At 42.5% G+C, this 25,927-nt stretch overlaps 1 long non-coding RNA gene across 2 annotated transcripts; it reads right to left on the reverse strand.

Moving 5' to 3' along the window:
• Positions 1-4,833: 4,833 nt before the first annotated feature.
• Positions 4,834-25,869, reverse strand: LOC139793984 (uncharacterized). 2 transcript variants are annotated; one of them, XR_011724902.1, is made up of 4 exons: positions 25,704-25,869; positions 23,888-23,962; positions 6,590-6,689; positions 4,834-5,061 (listed from the first exon to the last, which is right to left on the reverse strand). It is a non-coding gene; the product is annotated as an uncharacterized lncRNA (long non-coding RNA). The 2 variants fall into 2 exon arrangements; XR_011724901.1 differs by lacking the exon at positions 25,704-25,869 and having other exon boundaries at positions 23,888-24,055.
• Between the last annotated feature and the right edge of the window lie 58 nt (positions 25,870-25,927).

Consider the following 25,927-nt stretch of genomic DNA (forward strand, 5'->3'; position numbering starts at 1 on the left):
CTGGGAGCAGTACAGGTGTTGCAGAGTGTAATGACAAAGTACAGCTGTAATGGAGGGAAAAATGAAAGCCAAAGTGAAGAAATAGGATGAGGACAGCTTTATTCTCCACTGGGTTGTGATTGCATTGACATTTGTCAGCATGAAACGTGTTCTTAGAGGCATCTGTGTGATTTTTGTTGGTTTTATTTTATGTCTTGGTACAAAGACATTGTTTTCACTGCAGCAGTGTGCCCAGGGTAGGTCTGTTCCTCTGACAAGAGGCAGTGGGGCTGTGTTATGTAGCAGCAGACATGCTGGGGTGGCAGGATTTGGATCAATCACTGCTCAGGATGCAGCAGGGCAGGTCCCAGAATCACCTGCTGAGTGCCAGGCTGAGAGAAATCTGATTCTAATACAACCTGAAGCAAGCAACAAGGTTTGTTTTGGTCAGTCTGTGGCTCCTGTGATTGCAGGTGATTCTGTAATTTTGGAATTCTGTCTTCTTCACTAGAAAACCTCACCACTGTTCACCAGGTGTACACAAAGCTGTAGAAATGGGGATGTGGAACACAAAGTGCAGGAACACAGAGTTTTTGTACTGTGACCATTTTTTGTGCTAATGATGATGAACTTCTGTGCACTGAGAGGCAGGTTTTCCTGGCTGTGCTCAGTGCAGGTCTAGCCCAGGGAGGAAAATAACATTTATTGATTCACTGATCTGCTAAGTAATAGATTTTTAGACAATTTCCCTGAAGAGAAAAAGAAGATTGTCATTTATTGCATTCTAGAGCTGCAACGGGGAGGCAGTTTAACCAGCAGACATCATTCTGTGTCTGTTTCTCATTTCTTACAGCTGTGTTAGTGGTTTAAAATTCAAGCTTTAATGGACTGCATTTGCAGTGTCTCACCTTTGAATCATTTTAGTCTTTCCATTAAATTGTTATCAAAATCTCAGGAGTTCTTACAGATTTGTAAAACAAGTAAAACGTGTTTCACTTTTTCAAATAACTGTGACAAGGTAACTCAGCCAATGGACAGAGCCAGTGGCATCTTGATATGAAATGCCAAAACCAAACTGGTTATTCACAGGTCTGACAGGGGGAACTGGGAAACCAGCTTCCCATGCACTGTAAAGGCTCTGGGTAAAGATTCCCCTGGTTTGGTCCATGACAGAGGCACCAATGCTCCTCCACAGAGCTCCCAACCCTGCTCCCACAGCCAGGGGATTTTTGGCTCGTGCAGATCACACTCATGAGTGGGTCACTTCAGTGATCTGAGGCATCAGTTCCACTGACCTGATGCTTCCCTTCCTCAGGGTTTGCTGGGAGGCTCAAGATCCTCCATGAGGAGGTGGGATTCCTTTCCAGGCAGAGAGGGGAAAACAAAGCAGAGGGTTTGAGGATTGCAGCCTTTCTGGTACCAGTGTTTGCTGTGGTGGCCACTGCACACTGCAGGGAGGCACTGGGCAGCTGCTTGGCCTCCCCTCCCCTTTTCCTTCCCACTCCAATTCCTTCCCACTCCCTGTGTCCAGCTCAGCAAAGCCCCATCTTCAGAGGAGCTCACTGGGGCACTCAAATAAATGAAAGCAGTATTGAGTCACCTCTTTTTCAAGGGTCTTCCCTATGAAAATGGCATTGTCTACCAAAAGCTGCTGCTCATGCTTAAAATGCATAAGCTGAAAAAGAGCATTTCTCTGCAGCAAGCTCCAGCTGAGAATTTGCTTTCTTCCTTTGCAGATCCCCCTGGGTCTACTCCATTTCTTCCTGCTGGGTGTGCAGTTAAGGACTGAAATGGGAAAGTGATCATTCAAGCCAAGCCTGAGGCCTCTGAGGACAGGCACTTCATTTCTCTCAGATCTGTTGGAATGGCAAATCCCAACATCCCTTCCCCTTGGGGCACTGCCCTCCTGCATCACCCTTCTGAGGGAATGGCTATGTGGAGTGCAGTTGTCAAAGGCCTGGAAAGACAAAAGGATGTTACTTTTGAAACAAATGAACAAAAGAAAAAAAAAAAAAAGTGAATGGGGAGGCAGTTTTTGGAAGCTGCAGCAGTTTTCTCAAGGGCAGCTGCAAATGGCACTCACTGCATACAAATGGGAGCCGGGGATGATGAGAAGAAAGCAACAAACAAGGCAACAACAATGCCAAGAAAAAAGTCTTCTGCTGCCAAGAAAATACTTTATTTCTCATTAGCATAATTATTGCTTAGAGTTTCAACTCCAAGTGCCACAAACAATTTCAAAGTTATGTTATGCTTAAATATTTTGTCATTTTTTTGGCAAGAAGGCAGGCTCGGGGAGAGAAGAATACAAATGGGATTGCTCCCTTGTTCTATAAAGTTATCTCCCTCATTTGGGGAATTATCCTCTTGCATTGCCAAGCTGATGGCAGCTCCAAACCTGAGAGAAACCAACACAACCCCCCTGATGTAGAGGGAGTTATGCCAAGTTGCAGCAGCAGCAGCTTTTAGATTTTTAAGATGCTGAGAGCAAGGAGGATTTAATTTCAAGAGGCACAGAGCTAAGATCTGGTCAAGGAAAATTCCTTAGACTATTTTTCATGGATATGGCTTCAGAATCTTCTTTCCTCAGGCCTTACAGTGTACATACACATAGCCCAGGGACTCAGATGGATTCTGTGTTTGGTGTCAGCTCTGAGGAAGCAAAAGTGAGCAGCTGGGATTCCCTCAAGCCAGAGAAAAGAGAAAGGATGGAATTTCAAAATCTTTCCTCTCTTCTTTGAGACACTGCTTTTTAGGTGGTATAAAATCATCACATATCCCTCCAGATGTAACATCAGATTTAGGCAGTGAAAAATCTACAGGTAGAAGTAATCTAGATGTGAAAAATCTACATGAAACCAGTAATTTTTATCTTACCTGATCCATTCCCTGAAACTAGGAAAACGGGTACTGGTGTTTTGAGAAGCAATGACATTCTTGAATCTTTCACTGAACAGTGTATTTCTGCCCAAATACTGTACTTTCTAAGGATGGCTCACATTGTTTCCAACATAAATTTAAGTCATTTTTTTTAGCAGCTTCCCTGGGATTCAAGTCCTGAAGCTGAGTGAGGCATTTATTGTGGATTCACCTACTAAGCAGCCCCATCAATTAAAACCGAGGTGGGCTGAAGGAAAGGGCTCTACACCATCTGAAGGACCTTTTGGGGTCAAGGCCACCCATGTTTTATTGAAGGGGTCTGCTGGGACAATACCTTTGGAAATCAATTCTTATCCATGACAACTGCTTTCAGCTTAAAGAGCTACGGACTATGGTAGGCACTGAAGTGCTGCAATGCTGCTGTGGCTTTTTTTTTGATAGCTGGTTGCTATAATTAGCAGAGTCCTTTATGCAACTGTTATGTCCCTGAGAGAAATCAATGCTGCAGCATTGTTTTTCCTTCCTTCCTTTCCTTACCTGCACTTCTGTAAACTGAAATGATAAGGCAGACAAGAATGGCAGGCTTGGAGCCCTATTTTTTAGAGCTTCACTCATTAAGTGAATGTTGTTCACTTAATATTACAGTGTTTCACCTGCAGGTGATGGTGGGGAATGAAGATGTGTGTATGCTCATCTATAATTGCCTGGGGGTGACTTCAGGATTGGGCATCATCTTTAAGAGATGTTCATCAGGTATGACACAGTATCATTTATCCAGCTGGTTGGGTTAGAAGCCCTCTGGAGGTCCCTGTTTTCCTTGTTTTGCAGTGATTCTGTCTGTGTGGAAAGATAATGTTACCAACAAATGGTAAATTGGAGGACCAATAAAGCTTAATTGGGCTCCTATGTGGATTCCTTTACACCTAATAAAGTGGATGGTGCTTAAAATTATTTCAGAAAAAAGCACGTACAGAAAACTCTCCCTCCATTTAGTTTTCACAGGAATACCTCTGAGACCTCCAAGGACTTGACTGAAATTGGCTGTTTAGTGCAATAATTATTAGACAAGGGCTGATGCAGTCTGGTGGGAGCTGGGATTTTGTGTGCCTTGTTATACCATGAAGTGCAAAGCTGGGGCATCAGTCTCGCCTGGCAACGTATCAAATGACCATTTTGCAGGGCAAAGAGGAAGATGGACATGAGGTTTTAATGATGCTGATTATGGAGGGCATTTTTAGCACTCTGAATCCATGATGTTGTGATAATCTGCAAATGCAAAGCTATTGGAAGCTCTTCTTAGTATTTTCTCGTTTATTGTGTGTCACTTGATTGGGGAAAAGGAACCTGAGTGTACTTTGATGTATCTGGTTCCCTCATAGCAGGCATCACTGGTAACACAGCTAAGGATTATAACATGCTCTAAGGGTTATTAAGTGGGATTCAAGCCAGGTGTGCACCAGTAGCATGAATTTTCTGTGAATTTTGTGGTTTTATGCTTCAAAACCATCCACACCTGAAGGCAGGATGAGGACTGCAGGTGACAAACTCATGCATGAGTTCAGTGCTGATGATTTCTACTTACAGACTGTGGAAGTCTTGTCACCTGACCTTCTGTTTAGCAGTCCAAGAGTATATCCTGGCCTGGATCAGGAACAGTGTGACCAGCAGGGCCAGGGAAGTGGCCTTACCCTTGTACTCAGCCTTGGTGAGGCCACACCTTGGGTCCTGTGTGCAGTTTTGGGTACCACAATTTAGGAAGTAGGTAAGTAGGGTGATAGGGGTCTGGACAACAGGTCTGATGGGAAGAGGCTGAAGGAGCTGGGGCTGTTCAGCCTGGAGAAGAGGAGGATGAGACCTTAATTGCTCTCTACAGTCACCTGAAAGGAGGTTGTAGCAGGTGTTGGCCTCTGCTCCCCAGTGACCAGTGATAGGACAAGAGAAAATGGGTTCAAGTTGCACCCAGGGAGGTTCAGATTGGATATCAGGATAAATTTCTTCACTGAAAGAGTGGTGAAGCATTGGAATAGGATTCCCAATGAGGTGGTGGAGTCACCATCTCTGGGGGAATTAAAAAAACCTGGTAGATGTGGTACTTCAGGAGATGATTTAGTGGTTATGGTGGTATAGGACTGAGGGTTGGACTTGATGATCTTGAAGGTTCTTTTCCAAACATGATTATTCCATGATCCACTCTACCACCTCCTGTCAGAAAAGCACAGGAGAGTATATCAAGAAATTAGTGTTTTTTCCTAAATCTAACTCTCAGTAGTGAAAAGTAATTGGGGGAAGTTGAGCAGGGAAGTTCTCTGAATATCAAAGGTTGTTGCAATCATTAAAAAGGGGTCTGATTCCTGAAAACATGGAAGAGAGATTACATCAGGGAAGGCAGTGATGCATTTCATGTCCTGTGCAGGAGAAACTATGTCTCTTTTCCCACACCCTCTGCTGACATAAGAGAAAAAGCTGATAAAGTCAGAGGAATCCCACTGAGACACTATGGATCTATCTGAAGAAGTACAAGGCATTAAGTCAAAACTGACCAAGAAATACCAGTTTGTCTTTCTTTCCTCAGCTGCTGCACTGCTGCTTTCTCAGTGTTCATATATTCATTTGCATGCAAACTTATGCCCAAGGTTTCTGAACAAGAAAGGTATAGGTGACCAGCCAGTGTTCATGGCAGAATTAGATGGAAATATTTTGCTCAGCTATCTTTCATTTCCCTGCAGTTGCTCTTCCCTTCTAGCTAAATGCCAAAATGCTGCCTGTAAAACAAGTGGAATGTACATGGGACTCCAAGGCTGCAAATGGATTAAGGAAAAAAATGTGCCACTGATGACTGCTGCAGATTTTTCTAGAGAGACTAAAGCTGTTAAAATGGTCACTCAAGCTTCTCCTGCCTTCCTCTGCATGCTTGCATTAAGAAGAATCAACCAGGGGAAGCCACTGGGATTTGACATTCCTACTCTGATTTCACCTGGTTTAATGGGCAGGGTGGAGGGCAGACCCTGGAAGCAGAATAAAAATTATTTGCCCATTCAGTGCCCTGGGATCTTCTGTTGTCCCATCTTGCCCACTGATGGCTTTTGGTGGTCTCTGAAATGGAAGGTGCTGAGGCTCTATGCCTGTTCCAGACTTCCTTGGGGGCTTGAGATCTCTGCCTTAACTCCAGCTCCAAATGATGAGGGAAATGTGGTGGGTGTGTGCTGCCCAGCCCTCTGCCCTTTTCTGGGATGCTCCTGCAGAGCTGGAGGTGTCAACACAGTGTGCTGATAGGAATGGCAGCATCCAGCCAGCTCTGTCCCCACTGGGTTGCTTAGGAAGGGCAGAGCAGCAAAGAAAATGTGTTTTTTTCTATTTTTTTAATTTTTTAAAAAAAGTTTCTTATGTTTGTTTTTAATTAGAAGTCAATAGGAAAAACCTGTATGCAAAATAATTTTCTTAAATTCCCTGGTGCCACCCACTGATAGCACATAGCATCCTAATGCTGGATGCAAGCAGCAGTGGGCAGAGTTTGAATATTTCATACATGAGCTGCTTGTCAGAGCTGTTTTCTCTCTTTTCATACCAGTCCACCAGGGCTTTCATTGGGTGATTACTGGAATGCTCCCTCCAGGCTACCCTGGGTACAGTCACTGCTGCTTTCAGAGCCCAGGCAGCTGATGCAGATGTTCAAGGATGCAGAAATCTTCAGCAGTCAGTGAAGAAGACAAGAGATGTGTGAGCCACTGACCTCTGGATATTGTCTTCTCCTCCAACTTGCTGTTTCAGCAGATTGATCCTATTTCAGGAGCTTTTTGAGGTACACCAACTCCACAGCTCTCTGATGGTTCCTCTTAACAAAAGAGATTCTTGCCAGGCATCATTTCTGATTAAAAGATTAAGAATGAAACTGGGAGGGAATCACTTTTGATTTCTGAGCCTTTAGATCCATGAAAGATGTTTTCTTAGCTCTGGAGTCAGGAAAACCAGATCTGTGCTGATTTATGTTTGCTTCATCCCACTGCTGAAGAAAAGAGGCTTCTCCCCTTTAAAGTTTGCCCTTCTGAGCTCAGTGCTGGTACAAGCACCTGAAGTGGCAGCTTTGAATATACCTTTTTTACTGTCTCAGAGTTTCCTTCATTTTTTCCTTTGGAAGCTGATGGATCTAAGGAAATACAGAGGAATTGTGAACTCAGTATGTGTAAGGCTCAAGCATCCTGGTAATAAGAACTCTGTAACAACCCGAGTGGAGCAGCAGCAGCAGGAGGAGGAAATTTCATCACATCCATCTCTGCTGAAAAACACTTTATTTCCCCTGGTTTCTCCAGGAAGTGTTGCAGTGGGAAACAAAGGGGGATTTCCAAATCACCTGCTTCAAGACACGAGTTCAGGTGCCCAAGTGAATGTGTTGGCTCCCCACAGAGACTCCCAGACCTTCATTTCTGCTGCTGTTTTCCAGAGCTGACTCCCTCACCATGACTACAGCAGGATGAGTCCTGGATCTTAGCACCCCATCAAATCTATTCAGACCCCACAACTCCCCTTTCTCCTTCAAAACAGGCATTACTGGAGCCATTACATCATGTATTTTACATTTTCCCATTACTCTTTCTGTGGTCTTAATCTGCAATTAATTTTCCAGCATTATTCCCACTTGCTGATTATTCACACTTCTTTATTTAATACATTGTATAATTTTTTAAAAAAAGGGAAGTAGTCAGCATCTCCCAGCCATTTTGAATCATCATTAATTTAATCCACTCTCATCTTTAATTGCTCTGTTATCTCTCCAGCTCCATTCCCACTCCAATATATTAGGGGGGATAAAAAAAAAAAAATATCACAGAGCAGCTTTTTGGTTTCTCCTAGCCCCTTTGGCTAAGGGTAACTCATTCTGGGGTTTAATTGCCTTTTTAATTAAGGCTGCTAGAAGCCTATTGGTTCCAAGCCTTCCAGCAGGAATGGCCTTGCCCAGGGGCTGTAGGAACAGAGCAGAGCATCTAATGCTGCCTGCTTTAAAATCCTGGGCAGGGAATAAGGAGATGTTAGTTAACTTCTTGGCTGTCTCACACCTTCAGGGTTTTATTTCATCACCTCATTGTCATCTCAGTTCTCTGCCTGTCAGATATCCTCTCTCTCTTCTCAGCTAGTTGTGTGATTTACCAAAATCCTTGCCACTAAGCAGCAGGTTCTTTGCCAGGTGCCCTCAGACAGGCACCAACCCAGCCTTCCCTTCCCTGCCCAAGCCTCTGGCATTTGAGGGGTCCCAGGATGGCTTCTTGTGGGGGTGCCACAAGCCCAAACCCCAAATCTGCTGAGAATGGATGGAGCCACGTGGCTGCCCATCTACATCTGAACCTTCCCCTCCCTGCACACGGGTTTGCACATCCTTCCTGTGGCCCAGGACAAGGGGAGATGGAGAGAAAATCCACCCTGTCCCTGCTGAGCATTGCAGCTCTGCCTCTCTGAGCAAGCAGTCCTGCACCAGTAATGTTTGGTTTGTCTGAAGGGCACCTCAGATGGGTGGGTTCAGTGATTCACTATTACTTCACCACATATGATTCATCTCCCTGACCCTGTGCTAACCTGAAATCCAGATTTGTGTTAATAGGAGTTGTGTGTTAACAGCTGTAAGTGAACACTCTTGACACTGTGGTCATTAAAAGTTGCATTATTTCATTTCTAAGAGCTCAGGGATTTTATCCTGGTCAAATCCTAACTTGAGTGTTTGCTTTTTGCATCTCAGAATAGTTTCTGTCAGTTTTTCTGGTTTTTCCTACCCTAAATCCTGTTGAGTTGCTCATATACTGAATATAGTGCTGCATAACATGGAGCTTTTAGTCTGTTTGTATGTTCAGAAAACATTCTGAAAAGAAAAGCCAGTGTACAATGTTAAAATACAAGAATATTTCTTTTTAGTGATTTATATATTCCTCCAGCTGTTCTGAGAGGTACTGGTTTTCATAAAACTGCTCAGAGTTCCTCTGATGACACATGATCTGTACAAACACTGCTTTTCATCACAGATGAACTTGAGGTGTTGTAATTTCTCTAGCTCCAGATCCAATAGTGTATTAGAAAAACATAACCAGCTATATGACTGCAAGGTAATTAGTTCAGCAAAAGCAAGATGGACCTCTTGTAAAACAAGCTAATAGATTTCCCTTCTATTAGGAAGTTATCTATTCAGGAAGAAATCCATTACCTAAATTCCTCACTGGACAATCACAGAGCCAGGAGCTGCCTCAAGCACAGTATTTGAGGTTCTGGTATCAGATGGACCTTTCCCATAGGGAATGCCTTGGCCAGGTTCTGAGGAACAACTGGTGGTGAGTTGGAGCTCACAGGTTCCCCCTGTCTGATGGGGACAATCCCAATAGTGAGAAACAGAGCAGCTGCACAGAATAATTCTGGGAATTATTAATAAATCACTTGCAAAAAATTATTAGCATTTCAAAGTTAGTTTCCAGAGAAAACCTACCCCCTCTGATATGGCACCCAGTAAGATTTATTCCTGTGAGTCTAGCTCTCAGGAGATGTTTATCCAACAAAAGTGTCAGGAATTAGACTAGTCCCAGATACCAGCTTTTCAGTGGCTGTTTTTATCCCCTGGAGCCATTCATATTCACAGGCATTCCCATAAATAAAGGGACATTTTTCTTCAAGCTATAAATAATCACAATTTTATATAAATAGCTGTAAGATCAGTTCTTTCTCTTTCCTATCACCACATACAGGATGAGATAGAAAGTTTCAAAGCCCCAAAATAGTTTCTTTCAGCCCCCAGAATACAAAACGTGAGGCTTATCCATTCCTCATAGTTAGTTTTTCTCAGATTACATAGGCAGCAGGGTATTTTTCATACTTTATACAGTCATGCTTTGTAAGAACTTACTCAAGCTCCCACCGAGCTCCCCAGGTCCCTCACTGAGAATCCCTGGTGAAGAACAACCCTTAAACTTCCCTTAGCAAGCAATAAGAAAAAAAAAATTAAAATAAAAAAATAGAAGTGGGTGCTCTAGGAAAGGATGAGGAATATGTAATTACAGGCAGGCTGCTCTCTAAGCAGAAACTAAGCTTTGCTCTGTGGTGAACCATGAATAAGGCTCAGTGACTAGAAGGAAACTATAAAGCTCATCAGACTTGGTGATGCATGGTAAAAATATGTGAGCTGAGCTGGTTTCACAGGGGGACCTAAGATCTCCTAACAGGGCACTTGGAGGTTTTACCAGCTCTAAAAATCACCACACCCAAGCTTCACACCTACACACCTGCTGTTCAGCATCAATCAGTCCTTGGGATGTCAACCAGGTTGTACAAAGGTTGTACAAAGAGCTTTATTTCTGGGTGTAAAGGATGTTTCTGCCTTCTGAGCAGAGAGATGAGAGCACTATTTGGAAGTAAAACCCTGCAGCCTCTGTAGCTTTGGGAGGTAATTGAGCCAGCCAGGGATAGTTCTTAAACTTCACCAAGCTGCTATCAGAAGCTTTCAATGTGTAATTATTTGTAGATCCCTCTTAGTGATTCATTAACATAATTAATTTCCTTAACAGTGCTTGAGTTTCACAATATTCACACTTACTGACACATGCATACTAATTTTTTTTTTGCTGTCTCCTACTTTTTCTTGATAATGAAAACTTTGCCTCCTAAGTGTTGTGGGTTTTCTTAGTTGGTTTGGGGTTTTTTCTTTTAATTACTTTTTTTCTTTGAAAGAGCATTTTAAAAGAACTGTTTAATACAACAATATTTACTAGAGAAAGGTAACTCTTGCAGGCTTTTGATGCCCCCTGTGGAGTTTAAAGGAGAACTCCTGTAGAATGTTCCAGGAACTCTCAAAGAGATTCAGCAGAGGATATTTATAACAGTTCAGAGGTTTCAATAGTAATTTTCTGTAGAATCTTTTGATTGTGTCCATAATTCTCTTATAACTTTAATAAGACCTCCTGGGACAATCTCAGCTCACTCTATTTCTCATTGTGCTCCATTTTCTTGGAAGTTTATAATCTGATGGCTGGATTGTCCAAGACCATTCCTTTTACATTATTTGGATGATATTAATGAGCCTTAGCATGAGCATAGAGGCAAAAAAAGAAACTTGGGTACTATCTGTGTTTAGAAGGCACACACAGATGAGACTTTCAAAGTCAAGGAACAGAATCCCTTCTTTGGCTTCAATGGGTGTTGAGCCAAGTTGTTTCTGGAAGTTTCTTTTCTATTTTCCCACCTATGAATAATCCATGTAACCCTCTCCTTGCTGCTCCCTGTCCTTTGCATTTTCTTTGTTCACCTGTTTTTAAATAACCAGACAGGCACACTACTATAGTTCAATTTTTTCTTCAATTTTTTTTTTTAGGCTGATCTATCATTTACTCCCATCACTCTTTGCAGTGACAAATCTTTGAAGCCTGGAGTTTTGATGTCTTCTTTCACCCAGCTACATTGTCTAGGAGCCTGGAGGCCCAGGCAGGCCATGTCACCCTGGAAATGATGCCTCTACTTCCATGACAATTTAGTGAAAGTCCACTCTTTATATCCTAATGAGATCTGAAATACCTGAACTCAGCACTGTATAGTACAAAATGTGCTAAAATGGGAGATGCTGCCTTACTTACCTGATGTCAAAAATTATAATCTTCTTTTTTTTCCTTTTAAGCCAGAGTTTGAAGTTAATTAAGTTCAAGTTTCAAGTACAGTCAGACTTCATTTTTTGAGGTGGGACTTGTACAGTTCATTCCTAGCTAACAAGGGGAACTATTTCTCCTGAAAATCAGAGGTTCTGGAGGGAAAATCTTTCCACTGCATTATGTCACTTGGTTTACATACAATTCCAGCACTGGCTGAACACCTGAGAAAGAGCAGTACATGATAGAAGCAGGGGATCCACTGTTTTAGTGGATCAAGGGTTGGACTTGATGATCTCAGAGGTCCCTTCCAACCCAGCCAATTCTATGATTCTGTGATTCTGTTCTTCTCAGGGATGGGGACACCCAGATCCAAAATGCAGATGGGATGAGCCATCTACATTGCTCTTGTTCACTCTGATCTGACCTTGTGCATCTCTGGTCCCCATTTTCTCTGCTCCCTATCACTGTTCAGAGACTGATTTGAGGGCATCTGAGCTGGTGAAATGTTGGGAGTGGGCTGGAAAGGGAGGGAAAGGGATCACAGAGGTTTCTCAGTGCTGTGGCTGCTGCTCCTGGAATGCACAACAGGAGGACACATGGCAGAGTCCAGGTCCCTTTTGTCCCTCTCCCCAGCTAAACCCACCCTATTCTCACCCTGAGTGCTGTGGGCAAACCCAGGGGGCATCAGAACACAGCAGAGTCTGCTGAAATATCAATATGATGGCAACAATCTCTTCAGGAGTCACTTGTTACTCTTTAGTTTCGTTTTGTTTTTTTTTTAAATTAAAAATCTTCTGTTTGGAAAGAGCCATCAGAAGGGGATGTGAAAAATCTAGTGAAAAAGTGGAAAATCTTACTTTTATGTGGCATTATTGTGGTATTACAGACACTGCTAAAACACATCTGGTGGGTTAGTATATTGTCTGCAGTACAGCCATATAAATATCCTGTTTTAATAATCTAATAAATAATAACCTATTTTCTTTATAGTAAGGCCACAGAATGCAAGAAAATATTACAACTGCTGAAATTCTACTGCTGTTTATATGGAGTAAAGAGTACTTTATACTTAAATGCATTACTTGTAAAATATGACTTTATTATAAAATTCTGTTCTATCCTCAGCTACAGATCAATTGTTTTCCTCCCAGATTTACAGCATGAAACAATTCATAGAGAAAAAAAAAAAGCAAATTATGCTACAGGAATGAGAGGAAACTAGTCAACAACTGCCTAGAAAATTAGATTGTGTTTCCTAGCTAATATAAAGATATTCTCCTGAAAGTATGCCACAGGGTCTTAATTTTCATAGGATTGAGGCTGTACTCTGAAACTGTACACTTCATAAGGACTACAGTCTGCAGAAATGCTAAAATGCACTGAGAAGAACATTTGAATCTAATTAGAGGCTGATTTTCAAACTTAGCAGATAATGTAATTTCCTCTGTAGTTTAGTGCAGCTATATTCAAAATAGTTATCTTGATTACTCTACCTTTATAGCCAAAGCCATTTCAATATAAAACAATGAGGTGAAAATTCAAATTGTCCCCTGTGACATCAAGCAGAAGAAATATATCTCAGGGAGTTCATTGGGGGGCTGGAGGGGAGAGCTCCTCTTGCTGCAAAGTATTGTGCCAACAGCTTAAGATATAAAAGAAATACCTTGGGAGCAAAGCCACAGAAGTATATTGCACAGTTATAAGTAAAATGCTGTGATATATCATTTCCATAAATATTCAGTGCTTTGGGATAGTTATATCCAGCTTTTCTTTCAGTCTGAACTTCTCAGGAGACAGGCAGGATTTATTCAATCCTGTGCTAATAGTACATTTTGTTCTCCCAAAATAATGTCTGCCTATCTATCACACAGTGTGAATGGGAATGTCTGAGCAGACAGAAGCCTGTGGCTATAAATTGCAGAACACCCACCTTCAAGTTCCTCAACCTTAGGAAACTAAGGAGGAGCAGCTTGACTTTCCTGAGGTGCCAAACTATTACGGGTCTTTCTGCATCACATTTCTTTGGGTCTGTTGTCCCCTTTGTGTAGGGAAATTGTCACACCTGGACCACATATGGGAGGAAGCAGCATGTCCCCAGTTTATGTCGCATATTTCCACCACAGCCTGGATGCCAGGATAAATTGTTAGGGTCAGCTCTCCCAGAAATTTGGGTTGAGAGGAAGCTGAACATGAGCCAGCAGTGTGCCCAGGTAGCCAAGAAGGCCAATGGCATCCTGGTCTGGCTCAGGAACAGCGTGGCCAGCAGGTCCAGGGAAGGGATTCTGCCCCTGTGCTCAGCCCTGGGGAGGCCACAGCTTGAGTCCTGTGTCCAGTTCTGGGCCCCTCAGCTCAGGAAGGAGACTGAGGTGCTGGAGCAGGTCCAGAGAAGAGCAAGGAGGCTGGGAAGGGATCCAGCACAAGTCCTGTGAGGAAGGGCTGAGGGAGCTGGGGGTGTTGAGGCTGGAGAAGAGGAGGCTCAGGGGAGACCTCATCACTCTCTCCAACTCCCTGAAAGGAGGTTGGAGCCAGGGGGGGGTTGGGCTCTTTTCCCAGGCAACTCTCAGCAAGACAAGAGGGCACAAGAGGTCTCAAGTTGTGCCAGGGGAGGTTTAGGTTGGACATTAGAAAGAATTTCTTTACGGAGAGGGTGCTCAGACATTGGAATGGGCTGCCCAGGGAAGGGGTGGATTCTCCATCCCTGGAGATATTTCAAAAGAGCCTGGATGTGGCACTCAGTGCCATGGGCTGGGAACTGCAGTGGGAGTGGATCAAGGGTTGGACTTGATGATCTCTGAGGTCCCTTCCAACCCAGCCAATTCTATGATTCTATGAAATGTTATTCTGGCAGGTTAGGAGCTGCATACCAAAAGGATTTTTCATCTGTTGATGCCTGAACTGAAAATAAATGCTGTTTCTTAGGGATAATGGCGGGAGGCTTGGGTGTAGGGGAGGGTGTCCTAAAGAAAGGCCCATTGGTCACTGGCAAGAGAGCAGCTTCCAGAGTATGGAAGAGTTTTGGACGCCCCTGCATACAGGCAGATGTCCAGAGAAGCCTGCAGGATGTACCAATGGGTGAAGAGAAGAGGAGCAAGGAAAGAACCCACCAGGAAATAAAATTTTCAGGCAGAGGCCAGTCTGGAAATTGGACACCCCTTCCACATGCTGTAGAAAAATACCTTTTGCCTGTGCTTTGTACACAGACTTATTGCCATCAGCAAACACCTCATTTGATCATTGTTTTCTCTTCCACACAGGACTTAGGATCCCAAATACCAGCTGGTGAGTCCTGTCACTGGGGACGAGAGGTTCAGGAGGCAGGCAAGTGCTTCATGAGATTGCAAAAAAAAAAAAAAAAAATGCTGCTATAAACTCTATGTGTTGACTTCCTAATGGTTTCAAGTAGGGCTTTGCTGGTGTTCTCTACTACGTTACCAAATTCTTGTTTGCATCTCTTGGTGATTGGGGTTTAAAGTGATCTTCTGTTTCCATGACTCCACTTTCCAGATATAAAATGTGGAAAACAGAACTTCCTCACTCAAACACTGTTTAGAAATAAAAAGCATTGAAACTTTCTCCTTTTTTAAGTGCTAAAGATCATTAAGCTGCTCAGTAATTCTGGCACAATAATAGCATATAATAACTTAGATAAATTTGGTGGGTGAATAGATCTGGTAATTGTATGAGGGTATAGTTATGTAATAACATAGTGAGGAGAAAGCACTTTTCAACCCTGGGCCTAATTGCTCTGGTTTTGTGTAGTGGGAATAACCATCATCATTTTTATCATCAGTGTAATCCCTTCCAGCTTCAGCCATTCTGTGGTTCCTGGTGTAATTGTTAGCTGACAAGTAGCACTTCTCTTCTAGGTGCCCTAAGATGTTTAAAGGCAACTCCACAAGATTCTTTCCCTGGTTTTGCACTGGGGAGACTTGTCTTTACTGGGATTCTGACAGGAGAAAATTGAGCCTGTAGCTGCTGGGTGTATTTACTTACATTTTCATGCTTGTTTTCTTTGTGTGACAAGGCTGAGAATCCTTTGAGGACTCTGGGGGCTCTTCAGCACTAAATGCTTAATTTCAGTGAAGCTTAATGTTCAGTCTATAACACCATGCAGTATTCTTACAAAAAGCATACTGAAATTTTTATTACAGTTTGACTCTTCTCTGTTTTGGCTCCTTGGAACATTCTGTTCATTATGTTTCATTTAGTTGTAATAAAAAACTCAAACTAAAGAAGAGTATATAGTCCATGAGCTACTTGTAATACTACTTACTACTTACAATACTTTCCCTTTTAGTTCCATCATGGATTTTGGATGTACTGAATTTCATTAGCAGATTCACTTTTGCTCACTAGCATTGGTTTGCACCATCATAGGTAAATTTTGCTCTCCTGAAAGTTTTTTCAAAAAGAAACAGTCCATGTGGTCAGGTAGCTGCACAGCTTTTGTATTTTACTGTCAAGCCAGAGCAGGTAAGAATTTAACTGTAGTGAATTAGAAGACATCAGCACAATGTGAAAACGATGGGTTTGTCCCTGCTGATTACTAATATTAGAAGTTATTCTAATATAATTCTATATTCTATATATATAATTCTATATTATATTTTATATATTCTATATATAATATTCTCTATATAAAACGCTATATTATATATATTCTAATATAATTCTATATGCCCAGTATTATTAGGGTTTTTTTTCTTCCTCTTTCTTTCTCTGTGCACAGCCTAGAAAAATAGTTCCCTTTACTTAGTAATAAGAGTAACTGTCATTGAGGCAACATATCTGAGTACTTTTAACTTTAATAATAATTATTAATGTTTTGATTTTTTAAAATATTGATGAGACATCTGACGTTGACTGAAAAGAAAACAAATGCCCACCTAAAGCACCAAGCCTGTCAGAAAGATTGTTACTAACACTAAGATGTATATTTTGTCCTGCAGTTAATTCCAAAGAAAATCAATGTCATTGGAAAACACATGCTAATGGTCAGTCCTGCAGCCTGGTTTAGGATGTGATCATTAGTTATTTGCACAGAGGTAGTGTTTGGACTTCATTAACAAAAGGACAGCTTGAAAAATATACACAGTGTTAGTTCTATTTCATTTTCTTGTTTATAAAATATAGCCCTAAATTCATTTTATGGGGATGTCTATGGGAAAGGGGAGATTTAGCTGGGAGTGAGGGTGAGCAGAGGAACCATTAGTTTAAGGAAAGAAGTGGGGGAGGTAGAGGAAATCAGAATGCAGGATAAAATCACAATATATAGCTGGCAATGGTCAAGAGTTGCAGACATTTGTTCCCAGCCTCATCTTCCCAAATAATTTTCTATCTCTGACTTAAAAGCAGGTGTAAAAGATCAGAAAAGAAATGGTGGCACTGTAAGATTTTTTTTTCCCTGGGAATTGCACGTTTTCAGTCTTTTATTCATTATTCCTTGTAAGGTTAAAGACTTGTTTGAAGGCTAGCAGGCTGAGCAGGTTGGATTCTAGGAAAGAGACTTCAAGAGGAAGGAAGGAATGATTTTCTAGAATAGCTGTAATCATTCCCCATATATGCTTCATGGGCCAGACAGAATGAGACCAGGTCACCCATACTTGCCTTGCTATAGCAGTAAGAAAAAGCAGATTTTGGGTGGGGTGGGGGGGGTGATTGTGTTGGGGTTTTTATCACTTTATGCATTTCTGAAAGTACAGAGGGGAAAATCCTGACAGGTTTTGAACTTATGTTTTTCTGAATTGACTTAACATTTTCAGCAATTTCTTTAACAGAGAAAAACAAGCCTTAAACAAGACAGTTTTTATATTTCTGTCTCAGTAAACATGCCCTCATGAACTTCTGGTAAATGCTACAAGGGTGTACAGAGCATTGGGACAGATCTGTAGAAAATTATGATACTTTTGTATTCTGTTAAGAATTAATCAACTCAGTGCCATGAAACCCCTTATATTAAAGTTTTCTTCCTTCTCAGAACCGTTTCTCTTGTTCTGTTCTTTCTATCCAAGTCTGTCTTTTAATGGGAAAGTGTAGAATCTGGCCTTACTGAAGCTGTAATTTTCTTAAACCTTAAAATATCTCACATGGTTCAAGTTTTGCAAAGGTATCTTGGTCTGAGTGACAAAATTGTCCCTCTGTACTTCTGATAGGTTTGTTAGCTTGACTGAGAGTCAGTGAGTAAAAATAGGACTCAAATTCAGTTTTGATTGATGAGTCAGATGACACAATTGAGGAAAAGTAGGACACTGCAGCTTGTGTTCCCTCTAAGTGGATAAAAATAAAGGACTAAATTTTCAAAAGATTCAGGTCACTGAAGTAGGCTTTGGTATTTATTATAGCAGGTGCATGTGGCAATGGTACCCATGGGCTGTTCCACTCATTGGTTCAGCAAGGCAATGAGCTGCACTTACTAAAATTTAACTCTACTGAGGCAGAAGGGTTGCCTGGAAAATGAACCTGTCCAAATAGCATGGCTAGGTGGGAGTAGCACAGATCAGATGGGTTTGCTGGTGTTTCTTCATCTGTAAATGCCAGCTCCTGCTTACCTCACTGTGGATATGTGGGTTTTCAGCAATGAGGAACAACCACCATGGCTGAGAGGTTTTTTTGTCTGTGTTGCAGAGCTGTCAGGCCTCAGAGCCAATAGGGCTGCCCACAGGAAGAGATGGATGTGCTCTACAGGAATGATGAGGGAGGGATGCCTGCTTCAGCATTCCTACCACCATGTGCTGTCTGGAAAGCATTTTCCTAGGGAAGAGGGTTGTCTTGGTTCTCCATCCCTCCAGGAGAGGTGTAGGAAAGGGCTGGAGCTTGTGCCAGCCAAGTGAGAAACATTTAGCTACCTGAAACTGTAGAATTCATCCAGCACAGGAATATCCAAGGTCAGACACAAGGACAGTTTTCAGGGATAGCTGAGGATGTGGGTTAGAGTCTGTTCTTTGTGTCAGAGACTGGCAATGAGCTGTGAGATGTTTCTTTTTTTAGAAGTTAAATTCTCTATGAGTCTACTAGAGCCCTGAAAAGCCAAATTGCTGTACACCCCAGCCACGAGCTATGAATCTTAGAATTGGCTGGGTTGGAAGGGACCTCAGAGCTCATCAAGTCCAACCCTTGATCCACTCCCGCTGCAGTTCCCAGCCCATGGCACTCAGTGCCACATCCAGGCTCTTTTGAAATATCTCCAGGGATGGAGAATCCACCCCTTCCCTGGGCAGCCCATTCCAATGGCTGAGCACCCTCTCCAGAAAGAAATTCTTTCTAATGTCCAACCTAAACCTCCCCTGGCACAACTTGAGACCTCTTGTGCCCTCTTGTCTTGCTGAGAGTTGCCTGGGAAAAGAGCCCAACCCCCCCCTGGCTCCAACCTCCTTTCAGGGAGTTGGAGAGAGTGATGAGGTCTCCCCTGAGCCTCCTCTTCTCCAGCCTCAACACCCCCAGCTCCCTCAGCCCTTCCTCACAGGACTTGTGCTGGATCCCTTCACAGCCTCCTTGCTCTTCTCTGGACCTGCTCCAGCACCTCAATCTCCTTCCTGAGCTGAGGGGCCCAGAACTGGACACAGGACTCAAGCTGTGGCCTCCCCAGGGCTGAGCACAGGGGCAGAGTCCAGGGGCAGGCTGAGTATGGTTGCAGTGGGAAAGCAAATCCCTTCCCAGAGATGCCTCCCTGCTCCACCCAGGGTTCCATCCTTCTTGGGCTGCATCTAGGCAGCATCTGAGTGTCATCCTAAGAACCTGCTTTGTTTTCCCTGGATGATCCACACCCAGGCAGCCACCTCCAGCAGTAGGATCCCTTACCACAGCCAGGTAACTTGGCCTGGAGGCAATGAGTAGTTACCACAAGGTCTCAGATGGGTCAGGATGGTTGCAGGCATCCAGAAGTTACAACTGACAGCAGCTTCAAAAAACTTCTCCAGCCACCTGAGCCCAACTCCCCAGTAGAAAATCCAAGGGACTTGGTTCCAGGACCCAGTTTCAGCACATGGGCTCAACTCCACAAAGAAGTCCAAGTGCACACATTGCTCAGTCTGAAATAATTCCTACCCAGGTCAGGGAGGCCTTGGGGAGCAGAGCTGTGCTGTGTACACATTCTGGGAGAATGAAGTCAAATGGAGATGAAGCTGAAAGGTATTTTGAGAGGTTAATGTGACCTTCCCACAAATGTGCAAGAGGGTTTGTTACCTGTCGGGGAAAGCATCACCACTGCTGGGTCCAGGTTTCTCTCTACTTATCCCCCTGCAACACAGATCCAGCTCAGCCTGTCACATAACATTGATTATATCAGTACACATTTCTAAGGCAATGCAGATTGAATTTAAACAGGCAAAAACCTATTACTACCCAATGGCAGCATGAAACTAAGAGACTGGGACTGGACCTCAGTGAACCAAACCCAGAAATAATGCAAACACAACCCAACCAGTGAAAAAAAGTAATTGCAGACAGGCTATTTAGTGCATAACCTTTTCTCGGGCTGTTTTGAAAATAACACAGAGAAAACTGGTGGGCTTTGCTGGCAGCATAATTTTCTGAGTGTCCAAAAGCCAGCACAAAGTCTTGAAGACAAAACCAAGATCAGGCCTGGAGGTGATAATATCAGGAAGAGGCTTGGACACCCACAGCTGTTCAAGTCTACCTCAGCTGCTGTATTCTTTTCTTTCCCTCCATAACCATCTTCAACACCAGACTGTCAAGAAGGGGAGAGAAGTACTAAAAATTCTGCAGAGTAGAAGTGAGATAAATGAAGTATTTTGTGAATCCTTGTCATCAGTACAAAGTATGAAGCATCTTAACTGGTTTTCCTCTTTGAAGAATCTTGAACAAGAGGTTAAAAGGAGTGATCCTGTTGGCTGACTGCCACAGGACTTAGGAGGGCAAGGTCACTTTATTTAAAACACTGATTTTTATTTAATGTAGTGCTCTAATAAGGTCATGTTGACATCCTGAATTCTCTGAACTACTACATTCCTTCAGTGTTAACACAAGCCTACAAATCACAGGTAATTACCTTTCTACCAAGATACAGCACTACTTAGACCACAGTGGTGAAAAGCTTGGGGAAGCACACTAAATATATAATTATATAAAATGTATATTTATATATATATAGACATATATGCCCTCATTCCCATTGGGCCTATAATTCCTAGAGTGAGCAAGTTCCTTTTTGGATAATGCCCTTGGGTAATCCTGATGGAAAGTAGACATGAAATTACTTTTTTCCATGCCATGAAGTGCTTATCTCACTAAAACTGTTGCCTATCAGCTATTCCACTTGGACACCAAGCTCATTGCTTAAATACAAACCCTTCCTGCAACTCTCAGGAAAATTACACAAACCCTGAACATGGCATGACTCAGTCAAGAAAGAAATTGTGCCTGACCATGCATATAAATTCACTTGATTCTAAATACTACTACCCCATGATGTAAATCTTCCCCTAAGTACAACCCCCAAGGCAGTCACATTCATTTGTTTGCTATCACAGATCAGTGGTCTTAACCTTTGTGGACAGTGTTGCACCATTAAGTTAATGGCATAAAATGATTTTTTTTTTTTTTGAGGAAGCCACTAAAGCTCAAGCCCAAGCCTCCTCCCCTCCCTCTCAAGTAGAATGCAGCCAGGCAGGATATTGGAAATGGCATGGACACAGACTTCACTGAGTCTTTTGCTTCCAAGGCAATATTTCTGCTGTCACCAGCTTGCTGGTGATAAATCTTAAAGGCAAAAATATGCCTGTACTTCTCTATCACATCTCCATCCTCCTGCCACATTAATGTGGGAATGAATCCCCTCTGCAAAGATTACTTTATCCTACAAATTCAGGCTGTGTATTTCCAACTTTTGTAAGATTCACATTATTTGACCCAAATCTAGATGATTCCCTTTAGCCAAAATAGAACACCTTACCCATCCAAAACAGAACACACACATCCCAAACAGATGGTGAGCCAGCTGACTGCTTCTCAATTTAACTACTTTTGTGTTGGTTCCTGTGAGGGTGTGATTCTGAGCTCCACAACCTGCCTGCCCATGGGGGCAGGACATTCAGCCAGAGCCACTGGGTGACCTTATTTTAACTTTTGCTAAAACCCACAAACTGAGTGTTCAAAAGCAATTGCTCAGCTATATTTTCTTTTACAACAGGAAACGTATTCTTTTCCAGCCTTCATTTAAGAGATACAGAAAACTATGAAGGATTCTACTTCTTCTCATCTTCACTTAAAAAAATATTCATGGGAACATTTAAATGTGGCAAAACCCTTAATGCAAGTGAATTCTCATACTCACATTTATGGCCACCTTCCTTCATGTACACATATTTTAGGACAGATTTAAGTCAGACTTGCTATAACCACTGAATTTATACTCATGGCAAATTTGAAGGAAAACCCTGAAGGACAAACCCCTTCCCTATTGCTGTTCAATATTCAGCTGTGAGGATGACACAGCTTTGATACTGCTTCATGTTCTCAGCACATAACTGTTTACTGGCTCCCACACTGTTCTGGTTCATCCCACTCTTCCTCACCACCACCTCCTCTGTTCCCTGGGCTGTGAGCTCATGCTATAGGTATGCCAGGGCAGAACAGGTTTGTCAGGAAAAGTACTGCCTAGTAACTGATTTTTATTTACCCTGCACCTCAGGAATTAAGGTTCTTTGGTGTAATTATTATTTATTTATTACTCTATTTATTACAGAGGAGGTTTAGATTGGATAGGAGGAAAAATGTCTCTATTGAAAGAGCTGTCAGGCACTGGAACCAGCATAGGGAAGTGGTGGAGTCACCATCCCTGCAGGTATTTAAGATGTATGGACACATGATTTAGTTGCAGACTTGGCAGTGCTGTGTTACTGGTTAGACTGGTCTTTTCCAAGCAATGATCCTATGATTACTTATACTTTTTTTTTTTTTGACAGGAATTATTTTCTTGTATTACTAATTCAAAAATGTTTGTAATTTTGCCATGAGCTTTTCTTTTGAAAAAAAAAAACCAAACCACAAAACCCTTCTAGTCGACTTAAAACTTTCTGTGTATTTGAGCCACTTTCAGTTATTTCTTCTTGGTGATGAAAATATTTTTTAGTCATGATATGAGTAGCCAAATGTGGGTGTTTCCCTTTCCCCAGACCCATTTTCCCCTCAGGGTCCAGAGCTCAGTGATTAGAGCAGCAGAGCCCCAGCATCAAGTCTCTTTTTTGCCATGTGCCACTGAGCAGAGCCCAGTCTCTGAGCACTGCAGCACTGTTGTGAGCTATTCACTGCAGCTATTTCTTTTGTCTAATGCCATTTACATCCCCTGGAAAAAAGACCAGAGTAGAGTGGTCCCTCTCTGGTCACTGCCACCAGGCTGTTATCACTCTCCAGCCTGCCACCATCTCCTTATCTTCTGGTGTTTGGGGCACTGCATTTGAAATGTGTCAGTAACTCTTTTTTTTTTTTTTTTTTTTTTTTTTAGTTAACTAAAAAGCTCAGAGAAAAATAGGCTGCTTTTAACACTAAACTTCTGGATTTCAATTTTACCTCTCCTAATAGAAAATGTCACTGACTCACACAGCTCTGAAAGGGCCTTACATTTCTCTCTTACAAGAGAGGGTTTTCTCAGCCTCTGGACTACACTAGAGAAGCTGCTAACCCAGGGATGTGACAGGGGAGTTGTCACATCTCCCCAGGCAGCAGAGTTACAGAGACTACCAACTTTCTCTGTGGTTTTCTAGCACCCCAGGACACAAAGAAAGTTTTCTGTCTCAGTTCAACAGTGCCTGACTTTTACCCAAGCAGACAGGCAACTTGTACTTGCATTTTCTGTACCTCAGAGGGGAGTTTGGTGTGATAGAGGGCACTGGAATCTACCAATAGAGGGAATCTGGACTTACTTCTCCAGCAGTAAGGACCCCATTCATCACTGCATGTAGCCAGAGGATGAGTGATGTGATGGTGTGGTACATTTTATTAACTGGATTAATTTTGTATTAAAAGGGATGACCACAGTGGAAGGTTTTTTTTCCTACCAATTCAGCTGGAAAAAAAAGACTGATCTGTAAAGCCTGTTTCAGAATTTTAGCCCATTCTTCTGTAGCATGTTCTGACTTTCTTTTATAAAGTACATTACACTGAGTTCAGTACACTGAATCCTTGACTAGCTCTGTCCTTGACTAGTAAACAATGTGAAAAATGGACACAGCATACTCTTGAATGAAACTGGAATGACATAATTGCATTCACATATAGTATTATAATGGTAACTTTGATTACTTGAAGCCAGAAAACTTAACATTATGACACCCTTCTGCACATCTATCCAAATGTAATTAAGTTATCAGGTATTAAGAATCCCACTGTAATTAAGTTATCAGGTATGTTAAGGGCTTTGTGTGAAAACAGGAACATAAACAATGGTGGCTAAAACTCAGACTCACCAGACATTTGCTTTGGAAGCAAGAACACAGCTGTACTGCTCTGCTGATGATCCCCCAGCCCATGTCTCTGAAAATCTGTGGGGAAAAATTGCATTATAAGGGCAGTGCAGGTTTTGTTCAGAGTCCTCCTTTTCTCTGTAGCCCTGCAAACCTATTAGAAATGGAGAATGAATGGTTCATAAATATAGAAAGGCAAAGGAGGCCAGTAAACAGGAGTGTTCAGCTACCCAGTTGCAGTTTCCTATTACCAGGGAAGAGATGTGTGTTCTTAGGTAAATGTTTTGTAACCTTTAAACAAATATTTGGTTTGAAGGTTGGGAAAATAGTGTTTTATAGCAAAGACATGCCCATTCTCTATCACGAATGCAACTGTACCTACCAGATGCTGCCATAAATCAGATCATATTATGAAACCTATTGTACCTGGCAAACTGAGTACACTTGATCAAAATAGTGCCCAATATGTCACACTTATTGTTTTAAATGGCTTTTCTATTATTGATGGAGGAACCCAGTCATTTGGAATTTGAGGGGGAAAGTGATTAAGTAATTGGATGGAGTTAGCCAAGCATACCAAATCAGTCAATGAGGTTCCTTGACCTTTTTTTTTTGTAATGACACATAAATGCACACTTTGTGCGATGCCATAAAACATTTTAGAATACTCCCTTCAAAAGCTTGTTTGCATTATATTCTTTTAGACAGTATCCATTATTAATTGTCATTGCTATTGATTCAGATTGCCTTTCTCCTATACATCATGGGTTTACAGAAAAAAACCCCAAACACTTTAAAGATAGAGTGATGGTGATGAAAGGTGCTAAAGTGGTGGTGTAGGGCCATGACATCCTTGCCTTGTCTGTCTCTCTGTCACTTAACTTCTGGATATACAGCATAGATTTTCTTTAGCTGCTCGTTCCAAAGCCCCATTCAGCATGATTGAATGTGCATGCAAAAAGTGCATGTGTAGGCACCCCAGAGATGCAGAAGGCCAGAACACGTGTGCACTCCTGGCATGGCATTGAGATCTGATTTCTTGTCCTTTCCTCTATGTACCCAGCACATCCCTCAAATGCACTATTTAACCAACCATTCAAGCAGCTTTTTTGCATGCATGAACACATTTATATTTTGACCATGAAACAAGGCAGGGGGGTGGTTAAGCCCCTGGCACAACTCGACTGTAGCTGGCAGTGAGGAATGGGCCAGGAACTGGATGAGCTTTTCATGCCAGACCAGATTGAATCCCACAGCCCAGTGCAGCTTTCCTTATAAAAGGAAACCTCGATGCATCATTTTAAGTTTCCAGCATGAAAAACATTGTTCTGTGCCTTTCGTCTTTGTATTCTTCTCCTGTTTTGGTCCTTACAGTTTACACGGGTACCTCAGGGGTTAAGATACGTCAGAGCTGTCCCAACTCCCTGTCTCAGCACCCATGAAGTCTCTAATTTACAAACTGCTACTAATTCTCTGTAAGTGTCCAAGTTGCCATCAGCTGAGAGGTGAAAGTGAAGAGGGAGAACCCTGCAGGATCAAACCAGGAGATCTCCTCTCTCTCTTTTACCAGAAGCTGCCTCTAGTCACCTTAAGAGACAATTTTCAAGGCTCCTTTTCATGTGTCAGGAACTCCTCTGCAGGCTATCTGTATGTCTGCCAGCCAGAGCTTGAGATGTATGAGGAAAGAAGCATTTGAAGTGAATGGCTGGCTGGGCAGTGCATTTGTATTCATGGTGGACGTGGCTCCAAGCACCAGCTGGGTGCTTTTGTACACGGAAAAAAGCATCTCCAGGAGCACAGCACAGAAGTAAAGATTTACACAGCTCGGACAAGGCTTCTGGAGGTCACCTGCTTCAAACCGCACCCCCAGACAGGCCCCGTTTTGAAGCTGTGTCCCACTTGAGGGAGGACATGACCCCCATCCATCAGGGCTCCTCCTGGACTTCCATCCGCCGGCTAAAATTCAGCTTCACCCTGCTGCCTCCCCGGCGTTACCTCCCTCCTCCAGCTCTGCCCAGAGCCTTCGGAAATGTGGAGAAAGAA

The sequence above is a fragment of the Heliangelus exortis genome, chromosome 3, assembly GCF_036169615.1.
Source record: "Heliangelus exortis chromosome 3, bHelExo1.hap1, whole genome shotgun sequence".
In the NCBI taxonomy this organism is placed as follows: Eukaryota; Metazoa; Chordata; class Aves; order Apodiformes; family Trochilidae; genus Heliangelus; species Heliangelus exortis.